This window comes from Phascolarctos cinereus, unplaced genomic scaffold, assembly GCF_003287225.1.
Source record: "Phascolarctos cinereus isolate Bilbo 61053 unplaced genomic scaffold, phaCin_HiC Scaffold_3;HRSCAF=262, whole genome shotgun sequence".
Lineage (NCBI taxonomy): Eukaryota > Metazoa > Chordata > Mammalia > Diprotodontia > Phascolarctidae > Phascolarctos > Phascolarctos cinereus.
Genome location: NW_027555736.1, coordinates 137,828,196 through 137,856,128, shown reverse-complemented (window position 1 = coordinate 137,856,128; position 27,933 = coordinate 137,828,196). Strand labels below are relative to the sequence as shown.

The window sequence follows — 27,933 nt, the reverse complement described above, 5'->3', positions numbered from 1 at the left end:
AGCTGGAAGAGATCTCAAAACTCATTTAGGCCAACCCTTCTCATTTGATAGCCGAAGAAACTTGAGGCCCCAATTCATCTCAAGTAACTACAAATGTTTAGCGGGCAGAAAAGAAGTATTTAAAAGCTGAGGCAAAGAGAAATTAGACTAGTTCAGTTTGGTGCAAGGGAGTCAAACCAGGGGGACAATGGGTAGAGTTGCAATGACACAGATATTAGGCTTGATGAAAGGAAAAAAAAAACCAAACAAAACACGTATTTACAATTGGAGCTATTTAAAAGTTGAAGGCTTCAGGATGGATGCCTTTGTGAGCCATTAGACAAAAGCTGTCTAATACACTTGTCTGACATATTGTAGCAGGGATTCTTGTCCAGGTTAGACTAGTTAGCTCCTACAGGCCCTCTCACCTCTGAAAAAAAGCTGTAATTCCCTAAGAATATGAACTGATTCAAGAAACACAAGAAGCAATACTAAAATGCAAGGCATAGAATTCTGTTAAGGCCCCGTTGTATAAGAAGGCTAAAACAAGAGATCCAGGATTAGTACTCCAAGAATGCAAAATATTCTTGAGGGTAGGCCTTAGTATGTTGTTAAACAAATTTGGTATAGGGAAAGCTTCTGTTCATTTGAGGTTCTGAGAGGGTGGAAGTAGACTTCCTAAGATCCTAAGGCAGTATGTTAGGTGTGGAAGGCAGATTGGCAACCACATGAGAAAACAGGGGGCCATAGTGTTGCCCTCTGCTGGTTATCAGCCAGGAGGGCAGGTGAGAGCCAAGACAATGCTCTGGAAATTCATTTATGACTCTTAAGTCAAAGGTTCTTAACCTGAGGTCAAATATTTTGATAACTGTATTATTTCATTATAATTGATTTTATTGCTATGTATTATATTTCAAACATTTAAAAAACATTTGGAGAAGGGGATCCATAATTTTATATCACCCTGCCAAAGGGGTCCATGGTACAAAAAAAAAAAAAGATTAAGAACTGGGGTGATCTAAGTCTTTGTTGATTAATACTTTGGTTTAAATTTAAAATAACAAAATTTAATTAAAACATGTCAGATTAAGATAAGGTAATATAAATTTCATAACCTAGTTACATCATCAAAAAAGCTACTTCCTACCTATTCCACCTCCAAATAAATGTTTCTTTTTTTCCCTTTCTTCTTTTTTTTTTTGGTAGCAAATTTATTTACTGTAATTTACACATTGCCCAGATTTTTCTGGCTTCCTGGAAATCGAAATAAAGACTCCAAACCTCCTTGCAATAATTTTCAAACACCATAATTCTTTGCTAATAAGCTGTCACTTTTCACTACTTTCAGTATGCCTAATAGCCTTCCTAGTTCTAATTTGTGGTGGGTTAGGAAAAAAGAAAACCAACCTAATTAAAATCTTGTTGGAGCCACACTCTGGCCTCAACCTACCTTTCCAGCTTTAACCCATACAATTTTCAGCCAACTACTCTTGTTTCCCAGCTACATCCAATTGCTCTTCATTCCATCTGTATGTGTGCCCCTTCTATCTCTCTTCCAGTTCTTGGGCCTCCTCCCCTCTTTCCAGGCTTAGAATGGACTCCTTGACACTATCCCTTTCTTAATCCCTCCTTTCCCTCAAGGTACGATTCAGGTACCACCTCTTCTATCAAGCCTTGTTTGTATATCCACTTGTAAAAGTGACCTCCCCCTCTTCCAGGCATTTGCCTGTGCTTTGCATCTTCCTTTGCATAAATAATTGTCTGCATATTTATTCACCCTTGTGAGTTTGTAAGCTCAGCCTGGGCAGAGGTGGTAGCAGATGTCTTTATATCCCCAGAACCAGAATATGGCCTGGCACATTGAAGGCACTTAATTGCATTGAATTAATACACTGGGTAATAGCCCAGAAAGTGCGAGAACTCCAGAGACTTTGTGAAAATTATTGCTCAGAAGACTTTTCCATACAATTCCAGGCCTAGAGGGTTGAGGCCGCTAGAAGTCTGAACTCCAGATAAGCAGTGTTATCATACTTGGCTCTGCTTTTACTACCAATAAATATTGTTTTTAAAAATTGACTGAGTTAATGAGTTCTTAGAAAAGTGAGTCAAACTTCTAGGCTCCATTCTTTACTCATCCTTTGTGGATGTATAAAATTCAATGACCAAGTATTTATTTAGCAATTATAATGTGCTAACCATTATTCTTGGCACTATAGAGATTCCAGAGTATAAAGTGGGCTCTGATCTCAAGGACCTTTTAATGTAAATGAAATGTATTATTACAATCTAGTTTGAGGGACAAGCCTTACATAGATGGAAACAGAAATCAGTATAATTAAGTGAGAAAGGCAACATGGCTTAGAGGATAGAGAGGTGCTGTGGGCTTAGGGCCTGTCACCTACTGACTATGAAACTCCCCACATCACTTAACCTCTCAGTGCCCCCAGGCAACCATAAATCACAGAATAATTGCCTCTCTGCTTTGGTAAATGAAATTTCTTCACCTGGAGCTCCCTATATAAATGAAATCACAGATCTTGGGAGGGCAGTATGGAGTGGTGGGGTGAGGTGGAGAATGGGGAGGTGGGGGAGGAAAGGTTATCTTAAGGTGTTTTGCACAGACCTTAGTACCTTTAGGAATTTAAGGAAAGAGGATATTGGTGAGAGCTAGTCATCAGGAAGTCATCATGGAAAAAGTGAAACTTATTCCTGGGCTTGTTGGGGTGGGTTTCAAATAAATGTGCATAGGATAAAGAGAGGATATTCCAAGCAACGAGTACAACATGAATAAAAACATGTAGGCAGGAAAGAGGATAGTGAGTATGGACTGATGAGAAAAGAATAGAGTACTGGGTGAGGGGCCAGTGGGAAATAAGATTGGAGATTTGATGTTTGTGTGTATGTGTATCTTATATATACACACATATGTGTGTGGATGTATATACTTTCGGAGGCTTTTTAGCAGGCACTGAAATAATGTTTAAAGTGATAGTTTTTGAGGGGCAGCTAGGTGGCTCAGTGGATAGAGCACCAGCCCTGAAGTCAGGAGGACCTGAGTTTAAATCCAGCCTCAGACCAAGCACTTGACACTTACTAGCTGTGTGACCCTGGGCAAGACATTTAACCCCAATTGCCTAAAAAAAAAAGTAATGGTTTTTGAGGGAAGATTATTAACTGGGATAGAGGATGAAACAAAATAGGGAGGCCTAGGTGAATGAGACCAGGTAAAGAAGACTATTGAAATAATCTAAATGTGTTCCACATTTAGAATAGGGTTCTAGGTGCTGGGAATACAAACACAGGGGAAGTAAGGGATGTGAGAGAGTTATTTTGAATGAAAAAAATGAACTAGAATTGGTGACTGGATATAGGGACTAAAGGCAAGGGAGGAATGAAAAATTTCTACATTTGAGCTTGGATGACTGAGAGAACAGTGGTTTGATTGAACACAAACAGGAAAGATTTGGCCTCAAACCCAGACTCTGCTGTGTGATCTTGAGGGAGTCACTTAACTTCTTGGCCTGAGTTCTTTATTTATGAAAGGGGGAATTGAAGGGTTGGACTAGCTTCCATCTTTGTATGTATGGATCTGTGTCAGTAAGCTGTAAACAAGAGTAAGTTTGTTTGTGAGTATGGGAAATATTTTAGACATTTTGAGTACACAGTGAGACATTCAAGTAGAAATGCTCATTGTACAATTAGAAATAGGGACCAAAGTTTCAGAGAAAGGGCAAACTCAGTGATGTTGATTTAGGGGTCATTAATGTAGCAGTGCTAATCAGACCTTTAAATGTAGATAGATTCTCTGAAGAGAGAAAGCATATGGATAGAAGAGCTATATAGGGACTTTTGAAATGGGGAGAGGAAGAAGACAGGAATCAGAAAGGTAGCAGAGGGCAAGTGGCCAGAATTGTAGGGGATAGACAGGATAGGGTAATGTCATGGAAATGAAGGGAAGAGAGAATCTCAAGAGTGGGTGGTTAATAATAATAAAGATAATTATGAAAGTATCTCGTTTGATCCTTTTGACAAGCCTATGAGGTAGGTAGTGCAGTGTGTGTTTAAGGGGATATGAGAATTAAAGATCAAGGAGTTATGTGATTTGTCCAGAGTCACACGGTCAGAAAGTCACAGATGTAGGATTCAAACCCAGGTTTTCTGATAGCAAGTGTGCTGCTTTTTTTCCATTATAGCAGCTAAGCCAACAATACCATGGGCAAAAAGAGAAATCCCCCTATCTCAAAAAAAAACAACCCCATGTATAAAGAGAGAAGTCATTGGGTTTAATGGGAAGGAGGACATTTGAGACCATTAAAAAGACAATTTTAAGAGAACAATAGAAGCTAAGGAGGAAATGGTTGAAAAGACAATAGGGCGATGAGTATAGATCATTAATTTGAGACATTTGACTGTAAAGGGAAGGAGAAAAATAGGATGCTCAGTGGATGGAGCAAAAGGATCAAATGAAAGATTTTTCAAGAAAGCAAGAATCCATGTTGTTCTGAAGGCAGAGAGAATAAAGGAGTCATTGTTGAAGAAAAATATTTAGATCCAGTTGTAGCAATGTCATTCTTTGAAAGAATATTAAGATTGGGGTTTTTTTCCTTGCAAGAACCAATGGACATGCATACATTAGATACAGAAATGAACTATAGCCACCATATGTCTTCAAGAACTGTACAAGATACTTGAACATATAACAAGAGTTAAGTTGGACATTTACTTGTAACCAGTTGCGGTGTAAAATTTTATTTTGTATGTAATCAAAGAAGTCAAGAAAACAGTATCCTGCTGGCTTTAATACATTGCTTATGGCAAACTGGCTATGTGCCATTCTTGTCCTTTAAATTCGGGAGGCAGCTAAGTCATGTACCATTCCTTATCATGGATTATGCCTTCTATAGAAGTTGCCTGATGACTACTGTTTCCCACAATAGCATCAAGTTATTCTAATGATTTAAAAGACAATTCCTCTGAGACTCTATGTAGAAAAGATGATTTAGTTGCTAGGTCCAAATCTCTCAAATTTGAATGGTTGAAGAGGGTTACCAGTGATACAAAATCATCTTTTACTTCCTTTTCCATCCTACACGATTTCTATTTTGTGGGATTGGACAACATCCATCTTTTCGTTCTTCTTTCCTATCTTTACCACCCACACAGCTGAAACTTTTCCTCTTACATTTTGCATCCTTCCTCCCTATTCTTATATTTTTCAAGCACTCCCTCCTCCAACAGCAAAAATTGGAAACAATTGTATGTTATTAGCCCAAATAAAATTTAAACAAGCTCTTTATGTGTAGTATACTGGAGAAAATCCTATAAGAGAATTTTTCAACTAGAAGATACTTTATAGTTCATTAAATCCAATCCCTTAATCCCTTTATTTTTTTTTCCAGATTAGGAACTGAGGTCCAGAAAAATTAGATGATTTGTTCAAGGTCACATGACTATTTAGTGGAAGAATTAAGAATAAAATCTGTTTCTACTGACTCTTGATTCATTTATCTTTCCATTATTTTTTAGAATCCTTAACTATAGCAGGTAATTATAATAGAATGACATTCAAGATTGGGGGTAGGGGAAGTCAAGGATAATATATTTTCATATTTAAATCCTTGAGTGCCTACAATGAGTTAGGTCCTGTGCAGATGAAATTAATGTGGAAGTCATTCTGACTTCACTGACCTTTCCCTGACTATGAAATTACTTATTTATGAGCCCAGAGCTTCCAATTCCTTAGTGGGGAGTAGAAAACAGAAGAGAGAGCAAATATTTCTTACTGCCTCTTTAATTTCCTGACTTCAGAAACATTGAATTCAATTCAATAAATATTTTTCAAGCAGCTACTTTGCGTACTACTAAGTTAGGTGCTGAAGATAGACAAAAATAAAACAATTCCTGACTTCAAGGGACTTATATTCCAGTGGTGGGGGTTATAATGTGTAGCAGGCAAGTAAACGTAATTTCAAGAGGAAAGCTACTAACAGCTAGAGGAATCAGGAAAGGCCTTTGCCTTGTGGCAAAGGTGGTACTTGAGCTGTGCTTTCAAGAAAACTAGGGATTCCATGAGATGGAGGTGAGTAGGGAGTATACTTCAGACATGGGGTACCATGAATGCAAAGACCAGAAGGAGGTAGAATGCTGTGTCTAGAGGAAAGCTAGGAAGTCAGTCTGACTGGAGTGAGAAGAATGGGAAGGGCAGTAACATGAAATAAGCCTAGAACAGTAAGTGAGAACCAGAATGTGGAAGACTTTAAATGCCAGGCCTAGGATTTTGTATTTTCTCTTAGAGGCAATGGGGAACATTGAAGATTTTTTAATTAAAAGGGCGAAATGATTCAATGTGTGTTTTTTTTGGAATACTAATCTCAAAGCGGTGTAGAGGGGAGAGACTATAGGTGGGGGATCGGTTAGTATGCTGTCTAGATGAGAGATACTAAGAGCTTGATCTAGGGTGAAGGTTGGGTAAGTAGAAAGATGAGGATATTTGTGAGAGATGTGGAGGTAGGATCCACAAGAATTTGTAAATGCTTAGGGAACAGCCAAGAATGGCTTCAAGGGTTCTAGCCTGGGTCACTGGAAGGATGATGATGATGCTTTTGAGAGCCTACGTTCTTATGTACATGATCCTATTTGACTCTTATAACAACTCTATCCAGCAAGATAGATAAAAGGAGAATCATTATTTCCATTTAATAGATTTAGAAACTGAAGTTCTGGGAGATTAAATGCTTTACCTATGATTAAACAGCTAGTATGCATCAGATATGAGATTTGAACCCAGATCTTCCATATTTCAAGTCCTGAAGTTCATCTACCACTGTACTGTGCTTGGATCATTAGTACATGCAAATGTTTGTTTGTAAATCACTAAATGTTTGACTTGCAAAATGAGAGACATGGAAAAATGAAAGCTAAATGGTTAGGAGCCATTACCAATCCGAAATGAAGATAAAGTGTCTTTGAAATTATAATATTAGTCGTATTGAATATGTTGAATTTATAAAAGTTTGATTTGTGTACATTTGCTTATCATTTAAAAGAGACCAATTACCTATAGGGAACTCTTATTTCACATGTAATTGTAACTTTCTTTTATATCCTTTTCCACTGGCTGTTTGCTTTGGTATGAAGGCTGATCTGAACAGAAATGTGCCTAGCAAAACTGAAAACATTATCATAGTGGAAAGAGCCCTGAACGGTGAGTCTGAAGTTCTGTGTTTAATCTTGGCTATGTTACTAATATCACTGGTACAGGTGTAAAATGAGCAGGTGGAACTGAATCTTCTCTCTAAGATTCCCTCCGCTTTGTCATTCCATACATTTTTTCCCAAATTCATTTCCCTGAAAGAGTCTCTGGTATTACAAAATGCCATTTGTAATAGACCCTGAAAGTTTTAGGACAAAGATTGGGACAAGAAGCAATGTGAATATTAGAGATTAAAGAGAAAGAAGATTTCTAGAACCAGTATAGTACAGTGCTACACTTGAAATCAGGAAGACCTGGGTTTGAATCCCACCTCTGACACTTAGTATCTCTTTTATCAGGAATGGCTAAACTACAAATCTCTCTGAGTCTGAGTTTCCTCATCTGTATAATGGGGATAATAGAATATTTCACTGGTTGGTTCTCAAACTCAAATGAGATAATGAATGTAAAATACTTTGTAAACTTTAAATTTCAGCTATTTTAGGAAATAAAGAAATGACAGCCCTATATCAAATCTTGTTTGGTCCACTGGGCCTATGCTTTACAGTTTGTAAATGTTGCAAATTGATTGCTCAGGCAGAGATGACACTCCTTACCGAAGGCATAAAATTGGCAGAACTTGCAAATTATTTTCATTCCAAAGTCTCCCTAGTTACTTTGGTAACAGAAGTGAAGAAAATGAGATCTCTGTCAATATAAGTAAGGGGCTAGTTTATATGGTTCTTGGTGAAATTTTCCATTGATCTAGGATTGTTGAGGCTTTACAGCGGGGGTCTACAAACAATAGCTAAGTCCTTTAGAATGGCTTTTACATTTTAAAATAAAGTTTTATTGTATTTTAAAAAGTAAAATCCATTTTTTAGCTCAGGGTTATACAAAAACAGGCCATATGACCCACAGGCTGCCCCCTACTTCAGAGCATTCTTTATATCCTCCAGTTATATTCTGAGTTTCTGGAGGAAAGGGACTATGACCTTTTGCTTCCTCTCTCCCTCCAGTCTTTATATTATATGTGTCTGAACCAAGCTCCAAAAGATGTGTGATTCCTGAAGATGGGTACACCCACAAATATACCCAGACCTCCACAACCTAGTAGAAAGTATCTTGAAATGCTGTGTCTAAAAAGTGAAATAATACTCTGTGGCCAGTCTTTTGGTAATGAACTTTGCTCATGCCTTTCAAAGTCATAGCTCAGTGGCTATTTCATCCTGGAACTTCCTGTGGCCTCTTCATCTTGGAACATCCAACAATCCTTGTAGCCTTCTCATCCTGGAATATCCCTTGACTAGGTCAGACACCTTGTGGTGAGTGCCTCCTGAGGCGTCCATTTTGTGGAGAGGCCTAGGCTGGCCAACCTTCATTCTCCTGGCTCTGTTAATGATTTTCTGGAGTTTAAAATTATGCCTCGATCTCCCTTTTGTATATTGTCTTCCGCAACAGAATTTAAGCTCCTTGAGGGCAGAGATTTATCTGTTTGTTTGTATTTGTAACCCCAGTACTTAGTACAGTGCATGGTACATAGTAAGTGGTTGATAAATGCTTCTTGCCTTAAACCTGTTCCTACTTAACTAGGAATTGTCCTTGGGCACTAGTCTCTCACTGTGCCCATATCTGAAGCCTTTCCAGCTTTGTAGTACCCGTTAGAACTTGTGCTGCACTGACATATTCTGCAAGACCCTGAGGACATTCTGCATAATAAGTACTGTTTGAATTGAATTTAATAATCAGTGGCATTTGGGGCATTTAAGATCAAAGGATCAGCGCTGGATGGGGCCTTCAGAGGTTATGTGGTCCAACCAACTCATTTTACAGGGAAGCAAATTGAGACCCAGCATAGTTCAAGGACTTGCCCAACCAAGGTCACATAGGTAGTAGCCAGCAGAGCTGAGATTTGAAGTAAAGTGGTCTGACTTCAGATCCTATGTGCTTTGTACCATGTTGCCTTTCATTTTGAATGAACTTCCACCATTTTGAATTTTCATGAGGTTGCAACAGACTTGCCTGCTAAGACTCACCCCACCCCACCTCTGTCCCCTTCACAGCCTTCACCTGCATCACTCCAATCAGGAGGCAGTAATGAATGACATCTTCCAGTTGAGGACAAGCACAGTAGGAAGATCCTGGTAGGGGCAGTCACACAGGCTGAATCTGGACATCAGAGTAACCAGCTAAAAATGAAAAAAAAATCAGTAACAGAAATTCTTTGGACAAAGTCACAATAGTTTATGGAATCATCTGTTAACTAAAGAGCTAGTTAAACCAATTTGTTGTTGTTGAGTCATTTCAGTTGTATCAGACTCTTTGTGACCCCATTTGGGGTTTTCTTGGCAAAGATATTCGAGTGGTTTGCCATTTCCTTCTCTAGCTCATCTTACAAATGGGGAACTCAGGCAAACAGGGTTAAGTGACTTGCCCAGGGTCACACAGCTAGTGAGTGTCTGAGGCAGGATTTGAACTCATGAAGATGAGTCTTCCTGATTCCAAGTCCAGTGCTGTATCTCCTAAGCCATTTATTTGCCCATTTGGATTGAATGACTTTTCCAGGTCATGTAGCTAGAATTTTGTGGGCTACTCACTAGCTATGTGACCTGGGAAAGACATTTAGTTCCTTGGGTGCTTGGTTTCCTCATCTGTAAAATAAAGGATGTAGGAGAGAGGAATGGGAGAGGAATATAGTTGATCTGCAGAGCTTACAATCAGTGCCTCTATGCATAGGCACAAAGTATATATGCAGTTTGCCTTTCTCCAAACTGGTATCATCATAGCTAAACATGACTAGTGAAGCAAATTTTGAGCTGCAGAAGATTGCTCATCCCTGATATTCAGAGGCTATCTAGTTTTTAAATTCTAACTTTTGGTTAGCAGATGATTCTGTCAATCTTTGTTCTGTAATGATAGAAGACGCCATCCCGCATTCTGTGTCACCTAACGTCCGTCCCTCCTTTCCCGCATTCTGTGTCACCTAACGTCCGTCCCTCCTTTCCCCCATTCTGTGTCACCTAACGTCCGTCCCTCCTTTCCCCCGTTCTGTGTCACCTGACGTCCGTCCCTCCTTTCCCCGTTCTGTGTCACCTGACGTCCGTCCCTCCTTTCCCCCGTTCTGTGTCACCTGACGTCCGTCCCTCCTTTCCCCCGTTCTGTGTCACCTGACGTCCGTCCCTCCTTTCCCCCGTTCTGTGTCACCTGACGTCCGTCCCTCCTTTCCCCGTTCTGTGTCACCTGACGTCCGTCCCTCCTTTCCCCGTTCTGTGTCACCTGACGTCCGTCCTCCTTTCCCCGTTCTGTGTCACCTGACGTCCGTCCCTCCTTTCCCCCGTTCTGTGTCACCTGACGTCCGTCCCTCCTTTCCCCCGTTCTGTGTCACCTGACGTCCGTCCCTCCTTTCCCCCGTTCTGTGTCACCTGACGTCCGTCCCTCCTTTCCCCCCTGTATCTCTTGCGTGTATATTTTCAGTTTTTTCAATGTTGTTTTGTTATTGTTGGTACTTGCTAAGTAAGTGTTAATGATTTTATTTTTGTGTACTTGACCTTTGTAGATTGAAACTTTGTTGGATGCAAGGATCCAATTTTTTTCTTAAGTTGGGTCCCTAGCAAGACCAGGCCTTGGTAAAAGTGTGAATTGGACAACTCTGATTTGTCTTCAGCAATTTCTCCACGCATAGTAACTCCCCAGAAACTTTTGTTACCTCACCAAAGATTGCTTTCTCTTATCACTGCCCTTGTTCTCACCCCTACTTGTCTACCAGAATGTTCTTATCATTCCTTCTAAGAACTAATCCCTGTTATGAGATAATGAATCCTTGCTCATGGATTAGTGGCGTTCCTCCCAATCAATCTGTGTGTTTGTTTTAATAATTTGAAGAGAGAATGTGAAAGATTTACTCTTCTAGTTGTAAGGCATAGTGGTACAGTGGGCAAAGCACTGGATATAGAATCAGGAAGACCCGAGTTCAAATCCTGTAACAAATTCTTACCTATTGAGTGATCCTGGAAAAGTCACTCTTGCAGCCTCATATGCAAAATGGTTATAATCATAATACCTAATGCACAGGATTTTTTGTAAGAATCCAATGAGATGTAAAATGCCTATAGAAACATTTGCTGTTGCCTACCATAATAAGAATTCCAACAGCCCTAGCTGACTAGGATAGGCTAATTGGAGAGAGGTTTTTTGATCAGGAAAGACCTTGAAGTGTTACCTGCAGTCTTGCCTTGTGGCAGGGTCACACACTGATTTCTAATACAGGATTTAAATTCAGGTCTTCCTGATTTCAAGTCCAGTTCTCTATCTATCACATCACCCTGCTTTTCGACTATCTACCACATAACTCTAGTGCCTAGTAGGATACTGCACACAATAGTTAGTAAGCAAATGTTTGTGGACTGACTTTTATAAAGGCTGGTGCAGTGGATGAAGTCAGGAACAGCTGACTTCAGATCTGACCTCAGACCCTTACTGGCTGTGTGGCCCTGGGCAAGTCACTTAACCCTGTTTATTTCCGTTTCCTCATCTGTAGAGTGGTGATAATAAAGCACCTACCCCTTAGGGTTGCAGTGAGGATCAAATGAGATAATATTTGTAATGTGTTTATCACGGTGCCTGGCACTGTGGTCTCTATTGCCTATCAAATAAAGTGTCAACTGGCCCTCTGTAATTTGGTGCCTTCCTGTCTTTGCAGATTTTATCTCATATATTCTTTCACCAACTCAGGTTTGGCATTTGCGCACCTCGAAGTATGACATAAATGTTAACCGTAATCATTGTCATCATCATCATGTCTACGTGAGACTTGGCATAGAGATATTTCTTCCAAAAAGTAAACTTTTTTTTTTCTTTTTCTGACATGTTTGTTCTATAAAGGGCCAGGCCAGCATCTACAGTTGGACTTTTGAAAACTCATCTCCAGAAACCACTCTCTTGATTAGCTATGCAACAGCATCTCGGTGTATTAAAGGAATACCTTATCAGAGCAGCTCCTATGCTTTGTTCATTTCCAATGTTTGTTAATAATTAGTAAAATGAATAACAGGCAGTTTGTCACCCAGGAAGGCTCATCTTCATGAGTTTGAATCCAGCCTCAGACACTTACTAGCTATGTGACCCTGGGCAAGTCACTTCATCCTGTTTTGCCTCACTTCCTCATCTGTAAGATGAGCTAGAGAAGGAAATCACAAACTACTCCAGTATTGTTGCCAGGAAAACTCCAAAATGGGGTCACAAAGAGTTGTACGTGAAAAACAACTCAACAACAACAACAAAACACCGCATACATGTATAAACACATGCATGTGTGTGTGTGTATATATATCTTCTTCATTATTATCATTTTTTCTATTCAGATCTCTTAAAAATTGGTGGCTTTTAATCTTTGGCTCTCTCCCCTCTCCCATGTGATTGGCTTGGTTCCTAATATTCAATTTAGTGTGAGTAACTTGAGGAGGTTTTGTGACATAGTGAGAGGAACACTGGCCTGGGAGTAAAGAGATGGCCTCCAGTTCCACTTATAGCAGCAACTGATTGTCTGGCCTTGGTTTTCTCCTCTATAAAACGTAAGGCTTGAGTAAGAGAAACTGGAGCTAGGAACTCAGAAGTTCTTCTACTCAGTGCCAGAACTCAATGATTCCACGTGTTCTTGTTACATTATACCCACTCCATAACTAACATTTCTCTCTTGCTTTCTTCTTTATATGCCTTTCTGCTTGCCTTCTTTCCTTCCTGACTTTTCTTTCCCTTTTTTCTCCTCCCTCTAGCCTCTCACACCTTCTCTTTCCACTCATTTTATCTCCTCCATCTGTTGCCCTCCATATTTCTTACCCTGGTCCCAGTAGCATCAGCATTAGCATTTCTCACCACTTTCTGACATCCTTGTTCAGATCTGGGTGCCATTGCTCCTGTGGTCACATCACTTGACAATGTGATCTGCTGACTCTGTCCTTGCTGAGTGTTACTTAGAAAAATCAAACCAGCTAACCAAATATAAAGGCTAATTAAATTGTGAAATAGAAAAATTATGAAGTTATAAAATATTGTCTCTGTGACTACCCGAGTCACAGCATCATAGTCATTAGGTTGTGTATCTGTCTTTAGTATAAGTAAGATATATTTTCACATACTGTTAATTGGGATCTATTGATACCCCACCCTCTAAATCAGTATAATTTAATTTTTTTTAAATTAGAAGGGAAATTAGCAAGAAGAGGCATTTCATTATTTGATTATTACAATGATCAGTGATCTTACTAAAGGAGGTACCCCTTTGAATCAGGTAGATTACAACCTATCCACACCTTTTCATGCAAGGAAATATTAGTTCATAATTTCTTATAAATACTCTATAGGTGATCTACCTAAGACACTGGAGACCGTCCTCTAGGTCTTTAAAAAAATATTCTGTAAGGATACCAATGCAGCACCTGGGGTATCCATCTGTCAGGCATTGTTTATGTCTCCCAAACAATTGTGATTCATTGATTGATGCAAAATTAGATCTAACTTTTATTTTTTATGAACATTTCTCTGGTTATCTATATCAAGTCAAGCACAAAACAAAGAGAATGTGTTCGCCATTGCCTTGGAGAATTTCCTTCAGAGAATACAAATGGAAGTGACGTATTGAAGTTCTCTAGTTCTCCAGTCTTAGAATGACTATTTTTTTGCTGATTACATCAAACTCTAGAATATTACAGCATTTTTGCAGTCAAATCTATCATGCTTCAAGAAAAATTGACCTAAACATCCAAAGAAAATAAAACAAATGAAGAACGCTTACTGTTTGGATGATGCATTTCAAATGAGCATCCCATCAGTACGTATGTATTTAAAGGGCAGCTCAGATGGACAGTGAACTGGGACTAGAAATGAAAAAGAGGAAGATTGCAGTTGAGAAATTATACTGCAGCTTTTAAAAAGACACTCTATTAATCAATGCCTTACTATGTGCCAAGGACTGTGATAAGTGCTAGAGAGATAAAGATAAAATGAATCCTCCATGCCCTCAAGAGGCTTACATTCTCATGGGGAAGATAACATGTCCATAACTGGGTATGTACAAAATACATAGAGTAGATGCAAGATGGCTTTAGAGGAGGAAGCATTAGCAGCTGGGAGGAGCAGGAAAACCTCCTTTAAAAAGGGGCATTTGGAATGAGTCTTGAAAGAAGTCAGCTATTCCCAAACTAACCTGTGACATAGAAAAAAAAAAAATATATATATATATATATATTTTTTTTTTTTAAACACACGTACTTTTCTAATGAAGCTATATGGTTATGAATTTGAATGCACCCAAGTACGTTCAGCGCAGTGCCAATGGGGGAATGAAAATGTACTGCACATATTTTCCATTTAGACCAAATGAGTGATGAATTTATTTCTCTAATAATGTGAAACAAAATAGATAATTGAGATCTTTATTCTTGATTTTTAAAGAAATCCTTTTAATTTACTCCTTGGTACTAAAATGGGAGGCAAATTGATGAAGGATTTGAGAAAATGGCCATGTAGGGGAAGGAGTGAGATCATAGGAGTCTATGACCTACCATGCTTGTATGTTGCAAAAACATGAAGTTGTGTAGCATCAGATCTTATCGTGTGCCACACCATTTTAAGCCACATTGCCCTGCATTTTACTGAGAGATGATGAAATTATTCTAAAACCCTTTCCTCTGCTTGTCAAAAAAAATTTGAAACGCAGCTCTGTAATGTGGTAGCTGGATTAGTCCAGGATCAATTAATATGGATCAACCTCACAAAAAGCAAATGAGATTGAATTCTTTTATTGGGTATGAAGAAATATTACATCCAGCCAATTTCTTTTTAAATCAACTAGACTCCATTTAAATAATTCTATCCTTTGCAAGTAAATGCCAAAATGACATTGTTCTCTCAACACTCTGGTTTCTGCTTCTTATGTTACCCACGCTCCTCATCTCTGAAAGGAATATTTTAATTAATTTGCCATTATTATAATTATTGGCATTTAACATTTTATTATTCCTTTGCAGAGTACAGGTGTGTTAGATAATTAACTCTAGAGTACGAAATATATTTAGAAATTAAGCTGAAAACAACAAAAAAATAAAATTCTACTGAATTCATGATGAATGTATTTTTTTTTCTTGATCTCTAATTAGAACTTTTGGATTTTTTTTACTAAAATATATCCATCCATCTGTATGTATGTATGGCTGGCTGGCTGGTATCTTCAGCTTGAAGATCTCTTTCTGCAGGTAGCCTTTCCTGGTCCCCAAATGTGCTAATACCTTCTCCTCTAAGGTTACTTTGTACCTACTCTATGTATTTTATATGTATTTATACAGATACATAAAAACACTTTACTGGGATAGTCAAAGCCATCTGACATGAACTCTAGACTTACCCCTTAACGTCCCTAATTATATTCCTTCCTCTCCTGATTATGGGTACTTATCAATCATTCACTCCTTCTTGTCCACATTTTTGATTGCTTCTTTTCCATTAGTTCCTTCCTGTCTGCCTAGAAATATGTTCAATTATCCTTTAGTCCACAAAATCCTTCCCTTTCTCTTACTTTCTCTTCTCTCCAACCTTTCCCTGAAAAATTTCCTTTAAAAAAGTTAACACTACTTCCATTTACTTTTCACACCCCCACCCCCAAGCCCTTAACTCTGTATAATCTGACTTTTATCCCTAACAGTCTCTTTTGAATTTTTTTTTTGTGAGGCAGTTGGGGTTAAGTGACTTGCCCGGGGTCACACTGCTAGTGAATGTTATGTGTCTAAGGTCAGATTTGAACTCACATCCTCCTGACTTCAGGGCCAATGCTCTATCCACTGTGCCATAGATGCCCCTCCTAACAGTCTCTTTTGAAGAATACTGGTGTCTCCCAATTAATGAATTTAGTGTCCTTTTCTCAATTTTCATCTTCTTGGACCTCTCCTTTGGTCTTGGGCATTATTGATGATCTATCATGTCCTCTTTCCTGATATTTCTCCTTCCTTTGCTTATCTGGTAATATATTCTTCTGGGTCTCCTACCTTCCTGATCATTGCCTGTCTGTCTCTGCTTTTCCTTCTCCCATCTTTTAATTGTAGGCATTCCCTCACAGCTATGTATGTATCCCCCTAAGTTTTTAAGAGCTTAAAAATGCACTAAGACTTTTGACACCCTCTATTTCCCTCCTGTTCTCTCACCTTTGGCAATCTCATCTGTTTCCATGGATTTTTGTGAATGATTTCTATATCTGTATTGCTCTTCCAGATGTCTTTTTCACACTGCCTACTGGATAGCTCTACTTGGATATCCTATCATCACCTCAAACTTAATATGTCCAAAACTGAATTCATTATGTTTATACTGAAACATGTACCTCCTCCAGACTTCCACAATTCTGTTATTGGCCCTAGAGACTTCCTAGTCAGTCAGTCTCAAAATCTAAATTCCTTGAGATTAGAGATTGTTTCATTCTTACATATTTGTATTCTCAGCATCTAGCACAGTGATTGTCACATAGTAGACACTTATTGATTGCTTGTTTTTGACTCTTCTGTCCTCCTTACAGTAGTTTGCCAAATCCTGTCTGTTGTATCCATTCAATATCTGTACTTTCCTTTTCCTTCTTCCCATAAATTCAGGTTTCATTTTCTCAGTTGAATGATTACAATAGCATCCTGACTGACTCTCTAGCCTCTAATCTCTCTCCTCCTAGTGAGGAAAATACCCTCAATCAATGTAGATCAACAGTAGTTCTGCAAAGAACAGCATTAGAGTTTTTAGAGATACTGGAAGGTTACATGATTTGTCCAGGATCACATACCGTTATATGTGTCATAGGCAGGACTTGAATCCAGGTCATCCTGATTCTGAGGCCAGATCTCTGTCTATTATGTCATAGTATCAGATTAATCTTACAGCACAGTTTTGGTCACATCACTCCCCTCCTCAAAATCAATCACTGGCTTCCCTTGACTTACCAAATTCTTAAACACCTAAACCTAGCTTTCAAGGTCTTCTGCGAAATCCTTTGCTTTAACCAGACTCATTCCTTGACCATACCCAATACTCTCCTACCTACATGTATTTGCTCAAACCATCTCTAATAACTGGAATACTTTCCCCCTGCTAACTATACCTACTGATCCCATGGTACTTTCTCTTGAAACTTTCCTCAATTCTCCCAACCGAGAGGGATCTCATTTTCTCTTGAATTTTTATATTACTGAGTGGATAGAGTCCTGGATTTGATTTAGGAAGATGTGGGTGCAAATCCTGCCTCAGACATTTCTTAGATGTGTGAGTTTCTTAGCCTCTCTTAACCTCAGTTTCCTCCCCTGTAAATGAGGATAATAATGACAGCACCTTCTTCACAAGGTAATTGTGAGGATCAAATGAGAAAATACACACAAAAGCTCTTTGCAAAATTCAAAGCACTCTGTAAATATTGTGATCATTATTATAATTATTGTTATTATTAGTACCTTTGGGTTTTGAGCCAATGTGGTATGGCAGATAGACAGAGATAACCTAGAAATCAGAAAGAACTGGGTTTAATGGATTCTGACATATACTGGCTGTGTGACACTGGGCAAGCCACTTAGCCTCTCAAATGCTTTAGGCCACTTTTCAAGTTTATAAGTTCCAGAGACAGTACCAACCAGCATTTTCTTATCTGGAAGTGCCTGCCCCATGCAGTAAAATCCCAATACCCTATCTTTGTGTATATCTCTCCTTAAATAACATAAGCTACTTGAGGGCATGGACTATTTAATTTTTTGCCTTTCCATCCATTGTGGTTTTCCCTTAGAAGATATTTTAAAAAGATTTGTTGAATGAAATAAGATCTCTCATACTAGATGGTAAGGTCTAACTCAAGGGCAAGGATTCTTTCTTATTTCTCCTTGAGTACTATCCATGCTGCCTTTTACATGGTTAGGCACATAATAAATGTTTGTTGAATTAAATTGGACAGTTTGCCAGGGAGTGGGAAATAATTGGTCTGCAGTTCTTAAGTGTTAACAGCAAATTATCTTGGCAAGTTACTATTAGGAATTCTTGTTTTAGTCTATGGGAAAAATGATGGAATATGTTTCATTTCTAACCGTGAAAACATGTGACATGAAATGCACTATGGAAATTATTTCTTGTTTTATTAAATTAGAAAGTTAGATTAATTACCAGTGAAATGATTTTTCAATGACTGCTCTAGACATTTTCTAAGAAATACCATCCATATGACAACCACATGTAACTTTAAAGCTCTTTACAAATCAAAAGAATACATAAATGTTTATCATTATCTATGAGCACAGAATATTTCCCAATAATATGGCCCGTCCAAAACAATCAGTTGAGCAGCTAAAACTGGAAAAGGGTTGCCTGTTAACTGAGGAGTGACTGAACAAATTATGGTCAATAAGTGTGACAGAATGCTATTATGCAATAAGAAAATATGAAAATGAGGAATTCACAGAAGGCTTTTATTAACTGATGCAGAGCAAAATGAGCAGAACCAGTTAAACAATGTATACAATAAGAATAGTTACTTAAATGAAAAAGAATACTAAAAGGCAGGCAAACCAGATTATTCGTGATAACTAATCTTAGTGCTAGAAAACAGATGACAAAACACATTTCCCTCCTCTCAGTAGAGACATAGGGGACTACAGGAGTGCAATAATGCATGTGTTGTCAAACAAGGTCACTTTTACTGGTCATTTTTACTTACCTGTTCTTCTTTGTTATAAATGGAGTGGTGGAATAGAGGGATATATTAAGAAATAGCTGTTGAATAAAAAACAAAAGACTTTAATAATTTTTTAAAAGCCAAAACAAAAATGAATAGCCATTGTTCCTTAAAGAAAAGATAATGTGTTAAGTACAAACCAGGAAAGGTCATATGAAGGACTAATAGAAATTGGTCTCATCTCATTGTTCACAGATTAAATAAGATGTTTCATAGTGAATTAAAGGATTAGTAATATGCACAACACAAAATCAGTGCTAAATATACATAATTTTGTCTTGTTTCAAGGATATCTACAGAAAGCTTAACAGAAATGGAAGCTGAATCTTTCCAAGCTTGATCACATTTTGATGTAAGAGTTGCAAAGCCTTTTTTACAGACCTATATATCAAGATTTCACTGTTAAGTGAACCATGATTTTATCATTCCTATTTCATGGACATGTCAAACTAGGGCACAGAATAATGGTCTTTGCAAAGATACATAGGGAAGATTATTAAGTGTTGTCGACAGTCAAAGCTAGAAAGAAAATCCAGGATTCCTAAATTCAGTCTGATAGTTAAGCCCTCTTTAGCTAAAAAAGGAGAAATGAATGTGACAGTGTGTATCATTTAGAGATGTAACTTTTGAGGTTGGTGTCATCTATGTGGGAGAGTATAACTGGAATAACGACATGTCCAGCTGTCCTTTGGTTAATGATTATTATTTTTGCTGCTCTTAATATCTCTAAGTCAAAGTGGAAGTCCCTGGCATAAAATCCAGCTTGCTCTACTTATGCTAATGAATAATTTTGTTTTTATTGACATCATGAAAGATATTGTCAAAAGCAGACGTGATTAATGAATGAGATAATGCAAGGGAATAGAGTATTACCATTAATTCAAGGATTTGTTTTTTGTTTTGTTTTTATGCCTGAAGTTTAACTAGAAGTTGTTTTTTCTTCAAGCCTTATATTGCAAATGGTAAGATGCATTAATCTGCTTTGATGTCTCAGTAAGGACAGGAAAAGGAAGGCCATTGGATCATTGAGCACCAATTATATATTTGCTTATCCCTGTAGCCTCACATTGGAGATTATGGAAGATGTTTAAACTGTAGTCCCTTACTTGAAAAAGCTTATAGGTGGAGAGCTGTGACGTACCTTTAAAAAGATTTTTAAAATTCAGTATGAGAAATAGAGAAGAGCCAAATAAATGGGAAAGACAATAAGGCTTTTAGAAAGACAATAAGGCAGATAGGTGGCGCAGTGGATAGAGCACTGGAGTCAAGAGGATCTGAGTTCAAATTTGGCCTCAGACACATATAACACTTACTAGCTGTGTCACTCTGGGCAAGTCACTTAACCCCAATTGCCTTGTCAAAAAAAAAAAAAAGAATTAAAATGAGTTATAATGGCAATCAGAAGAATTGAGCTATATTTTTCAGGATGAGGAGAACTAGAATAAGATTTCAAGCAGGGGAAACATCTTACATTGTGCTTTTTTGCTGTTCAGTCTGTTTCAGTCATGTCCAACTCTTTGCAACCCCATTTGGAGTTTTCTTGGTAAAGATACTAGAGTGCTTTGCTTAAGCCCTTTGCTTAAGTGACTTACTCAGGGTCACACGGTTGGCAAGTGTCTGTGGCCAGATTTAACCCAGATTTTCCCTATTCCAGGCCTGGTGTTCTATCCCCTGTGCCACCTAGCCGACCAGGGTTGTACTACTCATAGAGTGAGTAGACTTGAGAAGGTTACATGGTGGCCCCTTCTTTTTTTTTTTTTTAGAAATGCTTATCAAGAACACAACAATATGGAGTCACCAAAGTGTTCCATGAAGTGATTTTTCTTCTTGTCTTTCAACATGTAATAAAATCAATCCATCAATTTTATTTAAATCTTTGAGGAGGATTTGCAAGCTACCCTCTCACTAGCCACAGCCTTCTTTTACCTTCTGGTTTCACTGGGAAGCATGCTGGGAAGATTGTTGGAATCATTTAGTGCCAGAGGAGCAGGGATCCAATCTTAACTTTCCCTCTTTCCTCCATCTGACCTTGGGAAAGTTACTTATTATTTCTTCCTCAGTTTCCTCCTTTGTAAAATGAGAAGGTTGGAATAGTTGTTCTCAGAGGTCCTTTCAAACCTATGATATTCTGATTTTGTAGTGGAAATTTCAAGATTGATATGACTAAGTTCCTCCAGTAGGATGTCATTGGGCAAGGCTGTAACATTTAGGATACTAACAATTCATATTTACAAGTTGTTTAAAAACTGTAATTCTCTAGCATCTTCTTCCACCTTTTTGCCACCATGCCATAGCAATGGAAGAAATGGACTACAAAGGATTGAGAGCCATTTTATATTTGTTTTGCTAGTTTCCTGGGTTGTCATGGTACAAGAATTCATTACTAAATATCCAGTCACTGGATATGAGCTTATTTTTGCTTAGATAAACTGGTTCTCTGAAAAACCAGAGAGCATATGTTTCCAGGACCATATTCAAAATGTATCCAGCTTGGCAGAACCTGCCAGAACTTCCCATCTACTGATAGTCTTCTGGGATCCTAGGTCACAACTAAACAACAATGAGGCATTGGAATTGGACTTAGTGTAGTCAACCTTTTCGTTTCCAGGCTAAATATTCCCAGTGTCTTTAGTCCTTTATTAAGAGACCTTATTTTCTAATCCTCTTCATTTTCATTACTTCTCACTCAATCCTTTCAGTATTTTATCTGAGTAGTAAGGTACCAAATTGGACACAATTTTTTTTTTTATAGTCATAATCTCTGCTGGAAGAATTATAGTGGTAATATCACCACCTAGAGCCAACAAGCTGTGTCCTGGTTTAAATAACTGGCTAAGAGGAAAACTTCTTGTAAAAGCAAGAAAAGACATTGGAGAGGGTTGAAATTTGGAACATTGAATTGAGAAATTAGTTTAGATAGTAGTTATACCCCTTCTTCCAAGGCTGGAAGAAAGTTGGAAAGGTAGTGAACATAAAAGTATAGATGTTGTAGTAAAGAAGGTTAATATGGGAGCTTATATCAGATGCAAATAGAAGATGATTATGCAGGATTTATCTGTTGGGGGTCGGGGTGCATCAGGCAATTATTACTAATAATTGTGTAACCCTGGGCAAGTCACTTAACTTCTCTCAGCCTCAGTTTCCTCACCTGTAAAATGGGGATGATATTAAATGAGATGATATATGTAAAGTACTAGAATTGCTAGCTAGTAGAGAATATTTAAGCATTCAGTTGAAGAATCCAGAGCTAAGGAGGAACTTTGAATTGCAAACTCAAGAGTTAAGAAAAAAACAAGAAAAATAAATACATTTGAGCAGTTGGAAGAGGCTATACTATGAAGAAATGCTTATATTTTCTGGAATTAATTTTTTTAAATAATAAAAATTAATTTTCTCTTCCTCCCACACTCCACCCCATCCAATATTGGGAGAAAAAAAGGACCAAAACATTTTTTAACAAATAGGCATGTTTCCATATTTAGCCACATTCAAAAATCAATGTTTCATTCTGCATCTGAACCCATCACCTATCTGTCAGGAGTTAATAGCATTCTTCATCATTAGTCCTCTGGAATCATGGTTGGTCATTGCTTTGATTAGGTTTCTTAAGTTTTTCAAAATTGTTTTTACAGTGTTGTGATTATAATATACATTTGTCTCCTGATTCTGTTCACTTCACTTTTCAGTGGTTCTTAAAGTCTTCCCAAATTTCACTGTCATCATCCATTTCATATTTTAAATGACAAAGTAGTATTCCATTATATTATTATATCGTGATTTGTTCAGTCATTACACAATTGATAGGCACCCTCTTGGTTTCTATTTCTTTGCTACTGCAAAAAGAACTATTATACATATACATGTACATATATACATACACACATATATGTGTGTGTATACATACACACGTGTGTATATACATATACACACATATATGTATATATGTTTTTTCTCTTTCTTTAATCTCCTAGGTATCACTTAGTAACTTTGGGGTCACAATTCCAAATTGCTTTCCAGAAGGGCTGGACCAATTTGCAACTCTTCTAACAGCACATTAATAATATGTTTGTTTTCCCGCAGCCTATCCAACATTGGCGATTTTCCTTTTTTGTTAAGTTTGCCAAATTCAATGGGTGTAAGGTAGAACCTTAGAACTGCTTTTAATTTGCACTTCTTTAATGATCAGTGATTTGGAACTTTTTTCATGGGGCTATAGATAGCTTGGATTTCTTCCCTTGCAAACTGCTTATTTATATTTTTTGACCATTTATCAACTGGAGAATGGCTCTTATCCCTGCAAATTCAAATTGTTTCCCTTGAAATATTTATCAGAGACACTTGGCACAATTTTTCTTCCATTTAACTGTTTCCTTTCTAATCATAGGTACATTGGATTGGATTGTTAGTGAAAACATTTTTTATTTATGTAATCACAACTGTCCATTTCATCTTCTGTGATCCCCTCTGTCCCTTATTTGGTCCAGAACTTTCCTCTTATCTATAAATCTGAAAGGAAAATTCTTCCTTGTTCTTCCCCCCTTATGTCAAAGTTACATTCTAAGAGTAAGAGATGTGTCTCTTCAAAATCCCAATGTCTCCAGGACTGAAGATGGTTTGGTTCTGTTTTTATTGTCTTAGGAAAGCAAAGGAAAGTGGAAAAGGAATGATTAAGGAAGAAATGAGGAAAAGAGGGATGAAACTTTGTTTCGTAATTGGGGACAGTGAAAAGAATATATGAACTTGGAGGAAGGTATAGAGGAAGCAGGTATCATTTAAACTTCACTTTTTTGTCAACCAGAAAAAGGAGCTTTGAATGGTGGAAAATAAAGGGAATAGGCTAAATGGATAGGGGGGGGACATAAGAACATAAGAAGGGAGGGAGGGAGGGAGAGAGAGAGAGAGAGAATCAAATTGAAATAGAACAGCCTGAATTTATAGTATGTTATGTCTTGTCACATTCTAACATTTCTTTATAGCCTGTGAGCTTATGTAGAGAAATCAGAGAGTGGCAATAATACAATGATAGAAATATTTACTCTTAATGGGGGGATGTAGTTTGCTGCTCAAATCTTTTTGCTTCCTGTTCTGTAATAGAGTACATGTAGGGTTGTACTGGTAAATATTTAATAACTGGCTCTCCAAAAATATATGTATGACACAGTTTTGAGTTTAATCAGCATTATTAACATTTTCTCCATCATTTCCTTAAGTCTAGACAATCAACAAAATAATAAATCAAACCCTTATTTGTAGCATTCGTCAATTTCCAAGATGTAAATGTGCATACTGGCAATTTGACAATTGGCTCACCAGCTGGTTTGAGCTGGGTCTAGCACACCCCTTTGCAAAAATTGCAGTGGCTACTGAAGAGGAAAATGCATTTCTGACCTTTAAAAGCTATCTTTTGAGCAAATTGAAACATTACCCAGTTGGATCCTTTTGGCAAACAGGCCAGAATAGTTCCAACCTCTTCTTTTATTCATAGACATTATACTAATTTATTCAGCTTTTTAAGGAAGAGAATATTTGCTACATAAATGTGTAGAAAAAATTTTTAAGAAATCTGAACATTGGGGAAATGCTGGCCATGAGCAAATGTACAATTCCCCACTCTGGGTGGATACAAATGAAAATTACAGAGACAATAGCCATAGCCAGGGAGTAGATTGGATGATTAAATACTAAAGGGAACTTGAGTCATTTGATAACCACAGAAGCCATTCAATACAAAAACGTTCCAATCAGAGAATATCATTATGAGACAAGCATTATACTGAGACAATAAGGATCCAGCACATGACAATGCAAATGAGTATCATGTTCTTCTTACCTCTTGAGTTTTTAGTATTTCTGTGCTGCCACTTTCAGCATAGACTTCATGAGTCATCAATTGCAAGCAGGCTCAGTAGTGAGCTGTCTTTTCAAGGGAGTATCCCAGTGTCAATGAAAAATTAGCAAGAGGAATTCTTTACAGTGTTGTATGGAGGTGTTTCAGTGCACCTGTTTCTAAAGTTGGACGTTTTATTTATCAATTTTACTTTCCGAAGTTCAGTTGCAAGGAATGGTGATATATTAGGATGGGTGAATATTCTAGGAGATGGGAAATAATAGCTTTTTATTTATTGAAAAATGTCATTGGACCTTTCTACAGATTTAGATATTGTTGACAAGTTCTCTTCCCTTGGATTCCATGATGTTTAATCTTGGCTGAAGATTTGTTTGTACAAAAACTTTTAAATATTATCCAATCAAAATCATCCTGTCTAAGATCATCCATCTTCTGTGATCCTCTCCATCCTTTGTTTGGTCCTGAACTATTCCCTTAGCCATAGTTCTGAAAGTGAATTTTTTCATTCTTCCTCTAATTTGTTTATGACATAGCCTTTTATGTCTAGAGCTTGTATCTTTGGGGGGCTTATTTTGGTATATGTTGTGAAGTTTTGGTCTAATTCTAATTTATACCAGACTGCTGTGAAGTTTTCCCCACAATCTTGTGGTACCACTCCTCTGTTCCTAATTCAATTGTTATCTCAACATTTATCATTCCTAAATCTATATTTGTAGTCCTAGTCCTTCTCCTAACTCTAATTCTGAATCATTAACTTCTTGATGGACATTTCCAGCTGGATATTCCATTGCATAGATTTTGAATCATAGGACCTGGGTTAAAATCCTGAGTCTACTTCTTACCTTTGTGACCTTGTACAAATTGGTTATCTCTCAAAGCCTCAGTTACCTTATTAAGTAACAACTTCTCTGAGTTGCTCCCCTCGGTATCACTGGCACTTGAAGGTTGGGTACCTGGGGGATATCTAACCTCAGGTTTCAGGAAACTCTGTGAGGTGGCTACTTTTAATCCTAAAACTCACAATTTGTCACCAATGTGCTTCCTATTTACATCAGCCAACAGAGTTAATTAGCTTTTATCAAATACATTTACTAAGGTGGTATACATATCCATCATTATTACCCTGTATCATCAGCGTCCTTAATTTCTATGTCTCTGCTTTTAGCTTGGATTGCCTTCTATTGGTTCAGTAGCTCCAATGACATTACCAATGCTGCAGGAGGGGAGCGAAAAATCTCCTCTCCTTCAACTTGATACTTGGCTTAAGTTAAGAGGTCTGCTTCCGATTCCTCAATTTCTGAACTGCAAACCATTGAAATTTATCCAGCGATTTAAAACCTCCAAAGATATGATTAACATGTTTGCTCAGCCAATCATCCTGTGCCCCTTCTTGACTCAAGTGAAAAAGATTCAGCCTTGTAACAGGATCAAAGAGCATAGATGTGTCTTGTTTACATATTAAAAACTCATCATGTGTGTCCACATTATTGTGAAATTATAGGAAAATTCCTTAATACCTATTTTATGCTTGTGATGACTTTCTGAGCCTTCTGTGATTACATGACTCTGAGGAAATCCCTTTTTAAAATGAGGAGGTTGGAACAGATGACCTCTCAGGCCTTTCAAACTCTAAATATGTGATCCATGATTCCAAACTCAATATGTCTAAAATAGATTTGATTATCTTTGTCCTAATTCTGCTTTGTCTCTGTTGAGGATATGCCCATTCTTTCAGCTTTATAATCTTGGAATCATTTTTTACTCTTCTTTCCTTCACTCCAATCAATTGTCCGGTCTGGTCAATTCTGCCTTACAAATATCTTCAATCTGTCTCCTCTTCTTTCACATGGCTGCTGCTTCAGTTCAGGCCCCCATCACCCCTTTGTGGGCCTGTTATGGTAGCTCCCAATTGGTCTCATTGCTTCTAGTCTATTCCATTTCCAATCCATTCTCCACACAGCTGCCAAAAATTATTTTCCCAAGTTGTGGTTCTGGCCATGTCATTCCCGGCTTAAAAATCTTCAGTAGCTTCTCATTGACTCAATTATAAAATACCGTCCCCTTAGCTTAGAATCTGAAGCCTTTGGCTCCAATTTACCTTTTCAGTCTCATTTCGTATTAGCCCTCATTACTTTGCATTACAACCAAACTAGTCAGTTAGCAGCTTCCCAAACTTATCAATCCATCTCCTTTCTCTGAACAACAGTCATACAGACTGTCACACATGGGGAGTGCACTCCTGTGACTGTGTTAATTGCATATGTTTAACTTGGATTTCATTTCTTTCTCTTCTGTCTTAACAACTCAAGCTTAGGTGTTTTTTTTCCCATGAAGCCTTTCCCGATACCCTTATTTTTAGCATTCTCTCCCTTCTCATTTTACCTTGTTTTTACATAACTTTGTATATGCTGAATTCATCAGAAGAATTCGTGCTCTTTGAGGACAGGGTTGTTTCTTGTTTGTTTTTGTATCCCAACACTTAGTGCAGTCCCTTGCACATAATAGGAACTTAATATATGTTTGTTGAGTTGACTTGGATTGAACATAGTTCAATTCTTAGTAGATTAGATTTGGTTCAAAAACAAATTCTCACAATAATATACACTTATTTACTAAGTGTGTAAAATAATATCCTGGATAAAGCAGAAACAATGAATCTCTTTTATTCAGTATTGAAATCCATTGATTTAAGCTATTAATTTTTATGTCCTGGATAGACATTATAGTTGGAAAATTAATGCAACTCAATATTGGTTCAAAAGAGGAGTCTGGACTGGATAATGTTTGGAAAATGAGATTACACTTTCAGTGATCCCAAGTTGCTTCCTCCCCTCAAAGCTGATATTTTTTTTTAATATCCATATGCTCCTGATAGCAAATCATGGAAACAAAAGAACCAAAATTTCAGGTGACCTAAAAGACAATGGAAAGATGTGTGATGAGTATAAGTAAGTACCAAGATATTGCCAACAATAGCTTATGAATGAGAAGTGATATAAAATACATCATTATGAATACTGATTACCAGGAAAAGGGGTTAGGTTTATTTTGTACTGAGATCTAGATAATAGATGGATAATGGGATATGGTACTTGTATGCTTAAATTATTAAAAGAAGCAGGGATTTTTAGAAGGTAGGACAAAAATTACAGTGGATGAGAAGAAATAAAAGGC

The 27,933-nt window shown here is 37.5% G+C and overlaps 1 protein-coding gene across 4 annotated transcripts in view; it reads left to right on the top strand.

The window, feature by feature from the left end:
- The window catches only part of OTUD7A (OTU deubiquitinase 7A), a 412,217-nt gene that overhangs the window by 128,006 nt on the left and 256,278 nt on the right, over positions 1 to 27,933 (top strand). The window contains exon 3 of one of the 4 annotated variants that reach the window (XM_020968631.2): positions 7,117 to 7,183. The exons of the other annotated variants lie outside the window; for them this stretch is intronic. The gene's annotated coding sequence lies outside the window, so the exon portion shown is untranslated. The remainder of the gene's footprint in view (positions 1 to 7,116; positions 7,184 to 27,933) is intronic. 4 annotated transcript variants of the gene reach the window in all.